Here is a 9,149-nt window from a genome sequence, read left to right as displayed (position 1 = left end):
TATCTTACTTCCATTTTCTATCCATCACTTTCCTTTTTCTGTCCACAAATATTGGCCAGCCATGTGGCAGCCCTGGAGTCACTCTTAACCTAATCTTTTTTGGGAACTCTTGAATCTCTCATTCTTTGCTCAATGAAATTCTGTTTAATTTGTTTAAAGTTTTTCTTTTAACATACCGGACTGAAACTTGCTTCCTGTTCTCATAAGTTCTGCATAGCACGTCACTGTCACCCAAGCCAGTCTGTGTTTGCATTATATCCCCATTCCTCTGGCCCTAGGAACAGACATATACTGTTTATGAAGGAAGTAAAGGAACTAGCTCCACTTAAAAAGTGTCTAAACCAGGATAGTGAGAAGACAAGCCAAAGACCAGCATGAAATATTTGCAAAAGACCTTTCTAATAAAGAACTGTAATCAAAATGTACAAAGAACTCTTGAAACTCAATATTAAGAAAATAAACAATCCTTTTTAAAAATGGACTAAAAATCTTAACCTCTCCAAAGATGGTCAGATGGCAAGTAAGCATATGAAAAGATGCTCCGCCTCATATGTCATTAGGGAATTTCAAATTAAAACAACAGTGAGATACCACTACACATTTTTTAAAATGGCAAAAATTCAGAACACAAACAATACCAAATATCTGTGAATATGCACCACTACAGGAACTCTTCTTCTTGATTGTTGGTGGGAACACAAAATCATACAGCCCCTTTGGAAGCCAGTTTGACATTTTCATACAAAACTAAACATGCTCTTATCATACAATCCAGCAATTGTACTACCTTGCACAATCTCCAAAGGAGTTGAAACTTACAAGCACATCAAAACCTGCACGCGAATGTTTATAGCAGCTGTATTCATAATTTCCAAAACTTGGAAGCAAGCAAGAGGTCCTCCAATGGGTGAATGGATAAATAACCAGTATATCCAGCAAACAGAAATTTTTTTCATCATTAAAAAGAAATTAGCTATCAAACCATGAAAAGATGTGGAAGAAAATTAAATGCCTATAATTAAATGAAATAAATCAGTTTTAAAAGAGTACATACAATATGATTTCAACTATGCCATATTCTGGAAAAGGCAAAACGATGGAGACAGTAAGGTACGTACATGTCATTGCACACTTGTCCAAACTCACAGGATGTACAACATTAAGAGGGAGCGCTCATGGAAACTATGGAGTGTGGGTGATACTGACGTGTCAGTCTAGTACATGGATTGCCACAAAAGTACAGCTCTGGTGTGCGATGTTGATAATGGGGAAGTTGTGGGGTGGAAGCTAGGACATTTCTGTCTCTTCCGCTTAATTGTGCTGAGAATCTAAAATGACTCTAAAAAGTAAAGTCTATCTTAAAAGAAAAAAGTCTCTACGTATAACCCCAATCATAAAGTGGAGGTGGGGGTGGAGGTAAGCTTTCCTCTCCACTCTTTGTCACTGTAGATAGACATCTCTTTCCTACAGGGAGTTACTCTCTTTGGAGGTGGAGGCGGTGTGGGGAAAGCACACAAGACAGCTTGTCACTGTCCAGTATGCTGCTTATGACAAGTAATGCTTCCCATCTGATATGCTTTGGCCGTGTCCCCACCCAAATCGCAATTTGAATTGTATCTTCTAGAATTCCCACAGGTTGTGGGAGGGACCCAGTGGGAAGTAAGTAAATCATGGGGCCGATCTTTCCCATGCTATTCTCGTGATAGTGAATGAGTCTTATGAGATCTGATGCATCTATCAGCTGTTTCCGCTTTTGCTTCTTCCTCCTTCTCTCTTGCCCCCAATATGTAAGAAGTGCCTTTTGCCCTCCACCATGATTGTGAGACCTTCCCCAGCCACGTGAAACTGTAAGTCCAGTGAAACCTCTTTCTTTTGTAAATTACCCAGTCTGGGTTATGTCTTTATCAGCAGCAGGAAAGCAGACTAATACAGTAAATGGATACCAGTAGAGTGAGGCACTGCTGAAAAGATACTCGAAAATGTGAAAGCAACTTTGGAACTGGGTAACAGGCAGAGGTTGGAATAGTTTGGGGGCTCAGAATAAGACAGGAAAATGTGGGAAAGTTTGGAACTTTCTAGAGACCTGTTGAATAGCTTTGCCCAAAATGCTGACAGCAATATGTACAGTAAAATCCAGGCTGAGGTGGTCTCACATGGAGATGAGGAACTTGTTGGGAACTGGAATAAAGGTGACTTCTGGTATGTTTTAGCAAAGAGACTGGCCGCATTTAGCCCCTTCCCTAGAGATCTGTGTACCTTTGAACTTGAAAGAGATGATTTAGAGTATTTGGTGGAAGAAATTTCTAAGCAGCAAAGCATTCAAGATGTGATTTGGGTGCTGTTAAAGGCATTCTGTTTTATAAGGGAAGCAGAGCATAAAAGTTTGGAAAATTTGCAGCATGACTATGCAATAGAAAAGAAAAACCCATTTTCTGCAGAGAAATTCAAGACAGCTGCAGAAACTTGCATAAGTGGCAAGGAGCCTAATGTTAATCCCCAAGACCAACCATGGGGAAAATGTCTCCAGGCCATGACAGAGACCTTCATGGCAGCCCCTCCCATCACAGGCCCAGAGGCCCAGGGGGAAAAAGTGGTTTCGTGGGCTGGGCCCAGGGTCTTCATGTTGTGCGTGACTCAGCTCAGGAACTTGGTGCCCTGTGTCCCAGCACCTCCAGCCGTGGCTGAAAGGGGCCAACATAGCACTCAGCACCATGGCTTTAGAGGGTGCAAGCCTTGAGTCTTGGAAGCTTCCACATGGTGCTGAGCCTGTGGGTGCACAGAAATCATGAACTGAGGGGCAGGGGCAGGGATCTCATGAAGAACCTCTGCTACGGTAGTGTGGGAGGGAAATGTGGGATTGGAGCCCATACACAGACTCCCTACTGGGTCACTCCCTAGCAGAGCTGTGAGAAGAGGACCACCGTCTTCCAGACCCCAGAATGGCAGATCCAAGTACAGCTTGCACCATGTACCTGGAAAAGCTATAGACAATGCCAGCCCATGAAAGTAGCCAGCAGGGGGGCTGTACCTTGCAAAGCCATAGGGATGGAGCTGCCCAAGACCATTGAGATCCCACACTCTTCCTCTATATTATGGGACTACCATAGGAAATGTCTGGTTCAGGCCATATGAGTATGCCTTGGTCTCAATTTTGTCGTAAGAACACCCAATGATTTTCTTTCTCTTTCTTTCTTTTTTTTTTTTTTTGAGACTGAGTTTCGTTCTTGTTGCCCAGAATGGAGTGCAGTGGAGGCAATCTCGGCTCACTGCAACCTCTGCCTCCCAGGTTCAAGTGATTCTCCTGCCTCAGTCTCCTGAGTAGCTGGGATTACAGGTATGCACCACCACACTGGGCTAATTTTGTATTTTTAATAGAGACGGGGCTTCTCCATGTTGGTCAGGTTGGTCTCAAACTCCCAACCTCAGGTAATTCACCCACCTTGGCCCCCCAGAGTGCTGGGATTACAGGCCTGAGCCACTGCACCAAGCCACACCCAATAATTTTCTTCTGCTCTCCTGACTCTCAGACCTTTGCTTTGGAGGATGGTGCCAACTTCATTCCCTGCTCTCATTGGTCGAATATGACTCAGGCTGGACCAATCAGAGCCTTGCATTCCCTGGCCATAGTGATTGGTTCCAGGATCAAGCCACCCTTAAAACCATGCCTTTAAACTCTCTGTCACTTGAGCTTGTACATTTCCTCTTTGCTTAAGCAGCTTTGGGTTGGGTTTGCTGTTGCATGCCACCATAACAGCACTGAAGATTCATCCACACAGAGGCTGGTGCCTGTGAAGGTGTGCCTGTATAAGGCCAGCTGCCAAGAAGATACGAGCCTAGCATCCAACCTTGAGTTTGTATGCGACTGTTGACTGGAGACTGTTAGGGAGAGAAGAGGCTTCTAGGAGACAGGGTAGGGCTGGATGCGTTAAGACAGGTTAGGACTGTGAGGGGTCATCAGGGTGAGCCTTCAAACCAGCTCCAGAGCCACCAGTCTGCCTCTGTGGGCCTCTCTTTGACTCTTTTCCAATCTGTGCCATTTCTGCAGCTCTCTTCCCTCCGTCATAAATACAGTTGTGCAACCAAGTGAGTCCAGACTCAGCCAGCTCTTTTTCATCCATACTCAGGGCTCTGCAATCTGCTTTCTTCTTCTCCATTTGCAGCCCATAAGTGTGATGGTCTGCTCCACACACCAACGTCCACTGTCTCAGAACCTCACCCCAGACCCTCTGGAGCCCCTGCCTTAACAGTCAGCCCCTCACTGACCACCATCAGCTGGGGCTGAGGTTCTCTGACACATAGTGGTTCTCCACTCTGGTGGTGCCTTAGAATCACTTGAAAAGATTGGACAAAACACCGAGGCCTTGGCCCCATCTGCAGCTCTTCTGATTTAACTGTTCGTGAGCACGACCTAGGCAACAGGATTTTCTAAAATTCCCCAGATGATTCTAAGGTGCAGTGAAACAGTGTGAATTCCTGCTCATAATTTCTGGGGAAGCTCCACGCATGACTCTTGGCATGTGCTTGTTGAATTTAAGGAGACGTTCACACACAGACACACAGATCTTCCCGAGGCACTTCAGACTAGTGTTCCTTTTCTTCAATCCTTCCAGTGGTTTCCATTGCACATGTAGTGTCCTAGAAGGCTGTGTGTGTAAACAGGCCCCTGTCTGCCTCTCCTTCCTCATCTGCAAGCACTCTCTTATTGCAGACCTGAGGCGACCCCCGGCCTTCATTCTGCTCCCTCATCCTGGGGACTCCCATCACAAGCCTGACTTCTGCGCATCACTCAGCCTGAGCTTAAACATCTCAGAGCATCCCCGCTGAAGCAGGTCTCCCACCCAGTCACTCCATGGCATCCTCTGGCTTCACTGTCATAGCATTTAGCACTATGCGAAGTTACTTTGCCTTTATTTGTATACATTTATTTATTACCCATCTCACAGCACCCCCCTCTCCGCCACCCTACACATCCAATAGAGTAAGCCCCAAGAGGACAACTCTGTCTGTTCTTTCAAGTCTGTATCCCCAATATCTACTGCCTGGGAGTACACCTGGAGCTCAGCAAACACTCACTGACTAAATGGATGCATTTTCCCTAGCAGGATGTACAGATGAAGAAAGACCAGAGGATATGAAATCTCACCACAAGGTGGGAGCATGTGTCCAGTCAATGGAGAGTTCCTCCGTGCTGCGCATGAAGAGCACTCAGAGAGAAAATGTCAACATAAGGCACCTCTGGCTTTCCATCCTTCCACATCTGTCTAAAGAACCCACATGCCAGCAAGACCAACCATTAAACTGGACAAGGAAGCCGGGACTTCAAATTGCCCCTCCCTAGCCTCAATTGTTCTCTCTTTACAATGGACGCATTAATAGTCTTCCAAAATATTGACATCATTTTGAAACTGGCTACAAAATACTTTAAAAGGAAAGATTCCACATGTTCCAGAAATAAAGTCCTTGAAATACTTTTTTAAATGAGGCTAGAAACCAATGTTTTAAGAGGAAGTCAACTAAGGCTGGAGAGTTGGGACCTTCTGGGTTACTGATATTTATTGATCAATTACTATGTGCCATAACATGTTGTGCAGTAGTTGATCAGTAACTGCTAAGTATAAACAAACTTTCAGATTCCACAAATAGACTTTAGTAACAATAAATTGGTAAAATCAGCCAGGGTATGGTGGCTCACACCTGTGATCCCAGCACTTTGGGAGGCCGAGGCTGGTGGATCATGAGGTCAGGAGTTAAAGACCAGCCTGGCAAAGATGGTGAAAGTTTGTCTCTACTAAAAATACAAAAAATTAGCCAGGCGTGGTGTCAGGCACCTGTAATCCCAGCAACTCGGGAGGCTGAGGCAGAGTATTGCTTGAACCTAGGAGGTGGAGGTTGCATTGAGCTGAGATCACGCCACTGTATTCCAGCTTGGGTGACAGCGCAAGACTCCATCTTAAAATATATATATTAATAAAAATAAACTAGTAAAGTCCTTTTTTATACAGATTTTTTTCCATGTGTTTGGGAAGACAGAACGAACATTTGAAACATGGAGCAGTAAAGTGCTCAAATTCGGTAGTTTGAACAGTTAAAAGTTAACGGTAGTGCAGAACGAAGAAAAGAGCCAGCAGCTTAGAGAAAGAAGAGCAGAGTCTTCTGCTTGCGGTCTTAGTCTCTTATCCTCTGAGCACCTGATGTGGGGGTCAAGCCCCCAGAACCATACATGCTTCATTTTCCTAGTATTTAACACTATCTGCTCCATGCAAGTTCATTAAACAAATGAATCCACTTGTACAGAAGGAATGATAATAATACTAGCCCCTGTGACTGGGAGATTTAAATGAGATAATGAAGCCAAACAGTTTTGTAATTCATAAAATGTTATAATATAGTGTACATTATAATTAAATACTAATCATACAGCCCAACAATAGGAGAGCCTGAGGGAGTCATGGAGGTGTCACTGCCCGCCAGAGACCTGTGGGAAGGCTTCTTAGAGATGGGAGAAGGGCGAAGTTCTAGAGCGTCCTTCTCCACCTCCTCTCCGTCACTACTAGCCAATCTGCATTTAGCAGACCCTGCCAGGCAGCAGGAGCGCCCTTGCCAATCTTCATGGGGAACATGGGTTCTCATCTGGGAAAAAGTCCATGCTCCAAAGGCCAGAAATGCTTCCCTCTCGGGCCAGATTCCCTCCACATGGCAAAGAGTTGCTTTTCAGCAAATTGGATCTAATAATATTTCAGCCAGAGCCCCTCCTACCCCCACCTCACACATTAACGTCTTTGGAAGAAAGGCTCTGCAGCCATTCAGAATCTTATTATTGCCGCCATAATTATTATAGTTATGACTATGACAATCATTATAAGGAAAATCATCCAAATGTAGTAAGGAAGAAAAAAAAAAAAAAAGGAGGGGACTTCATGGCTCTGAGCAAAGTTAAAAGGCCAGCAGAAAAATGTCAGTATCCCTTCTACCAGGCCACCTCCAAGTGTGTGGAAAAGCCGGCTGTATACTGCAGGGGTGCAGGGGAACTGCACTATCGTAGGGAAGCTCTTTCCTTCTCCTTTCTGCCCAATATTTGTCTGTTCTCCTTCCCAAATGTCTCTAGCAGCCCTCACTTCCTCTCCATCCCTTCTTTGACTGCCTGAACTCAGACCCTTGTCGCCTATTATTACAAGACCCCCGTGACCCACCTCCCAGCCCAATCTCTCTAGCGTTGCCCCAAAGGGATTTTTCAAATAGATGGCATCATGACACTCCTCTGTCAAAACCAGCTGAAGCGTCTCATGGAAAACACGAGAATACATGTGGAAGTCTTCTGCGTGACTTGAAAGGCTTCAGACTGGTGCTATTATTTGCATGTTTGTGCCCCTCCTAAAGTCACAAGGTGATGGTGTTAGGGTGTGGGACCCTTTGGAAGATGATTAGATCATAAGGGTGGAGCCTATGGGAATGAAATTAGTGTCCTCATAAAAGAAGCCCCAGAGAGGCCCCTCACCCCTTCTGCCATGTGAGAACCCTGCAATAAAGTGCTGCCTGTAAGTCAGAACACAGGCCCTCAACAGATATCCAATCTGCCTTAATCCTGGACTTCCCAGCCTCTGGAACTGTGAGAAATACATTTCTGTTGTTTACAAGCCACCCAGTCTGTGGTGTTCGGTTATAGCAGCCTAAACACGCTAAGACAACTGGCACTGCCTTATCCTATGTGGCTCACAGGCAGAAGGACAGATCCTGGGCTCCTGCACACACGTCCCCCATTCACATGCCTTATGTGCTCTTCATAGTCAGTCGAGTTATTCCCATAGCCTGCAAGTACCTGATCATCCTACCATCTACCTTTCAAAATCTTTCCAACTTTGGCTCAGACCACCTCTTCCAAATGTTTCTCAATCTTGGAATTATCTTCTCCTCAGCCTCTCCTAAGTATGTTATTTGCATTCAAGATACCCTGTTTCAGATTTGGGCTACTAAGTTCACATCTCTAGTGCTCTGAGTCTGCAATCCCTAGAGGTCACCTGAGTCACCTCCTCCTCCAATATTTAGCATTAGCAAATACTTGGAGCTAAATAAATGCTTGGGGAGTTGAAAGCACATTTTATTGCTTTACTTTGACGTGCTTTTGCAATGACTCTGCGAGGTGACCACGGTGCTGCACATGAACAAACAGAAGCCAAGCAACTTGGCCTGGGCCAGACACCAAGGTGATGGGTCCATGCACAGAGTCTAGCTCAATACAAAGGAAGCAAGAGTGGACCCTCTCAGAGTGGTATACTGTACTGGGAAAGTGCCTGGGGTGACTCCATGAGTCACAGTATGTAACACAGTGATTAAGAATCCAAGCTCTGTATCTGAATCCCAGTTTCATCATTTCTACCTGTGCAATCCTGGGGATGTTTCTTTACTTCTGAATTTCAGTTTCTTTGTTTGTAAAATGAGGTTAATAATAGCACCCTCACAGGATTGCCAGGAGTAAATTAGGTAGCATCAAGTACTAGCACTGAAACAGGCATAAACTGATACATAAAGTTTTGTTGTGATTAAATTAGCACTAAGAGTGTTGAAAAACAACAGAGTCTGATTTTTCTTTTGTGCCTGGGAATAGTGGAGAGGAGTCCAAAGTACCATCCCAGGAATGAGGAGGAGAAGGAGAGGTTGGAACAACATCCCCTGGTTGTCTGAGCACATTCCCAAGATACCAGGCCACCCATCAGCATTTCCCAAGCAACAAGTCACTGTCATTTCCTCCCCCATGCCCTGGGAAAGCACACAAATTGCGTTCATTTCATAAGCCGCTGTCTCCTGTTCTCAGGCCCAGTCATGACCTTCACTAGCTATTTGATATGCAAAGATTCAGGTATCAGCCAAGTTGGATGTGGTTCTGTAGGCATCTTTGGGCACACAAGAGATGAAAGCAACATGCTTGCAAGGAGTTACAGTCAGCGCGTGGAAGAGATGGCCTCCTGCTTCTTTGAATCCAGTTTAATGTAAGGTGAATACTCTTTCCAAGATCAGACGAGATCGGGCGCGATCAGGGTGGTATGGCCATAGACTGAATACTGTTATCTAAGTGGAAGGAAGACAGAGAGAAAAAAAAAAAAGAGAAAGAGAGAAGTTTCAACAGTGACAAGGAACCAGGCAATACCTGCTTC

General features: G+C 44.9%; 1 long non-coding RNA gene across 2 annotated transcripts; it reads left to right on the top strand.

The window, feature by feature from the left end:
• Positions 1-1,435: 1,435 nt before the first annotated feature.
• Positions 1,436-5,926, top strand: LOC141580538 (uncharacterized). 2 transcript variants are annotated; one of them, XR_012512723.1, is made up of 3 exons: positions 1,436-1,847; positions 3,211-3,334; positions 5,100-5,926. It is a non-coding gene; the product is annotated as an uncharacterized LOC141580538 (long non-coding RNA). The 2 variants fall into 2 exon arrangements; XR_012512719.1 differs by having other exon boundaries at positions 1,438-1,847; positions 5,103-5,926.
• The last annotated feature ends 3,223 nt before the right edge of the window (positions 5,927-9,149 follow it).

This window comes from Saimiri boliviensis, chromosome 1 (genome assembly GCF_048565385.1).
Source record: "Saimiri boliviensis isolate mSaiBol1 chromosome 1, mSaiBol1.pri, whole genome shotgun sequence".
NCBI classification, from domain to species: Eukaryota; Metazoa; Chordata; class Mammalia; order Primates; family Cebidae; genus Saimiri; species Saimiri boliviensis.
This window is presented reverse-complemented; position numbering and strand designations above follow the sequence as displayed.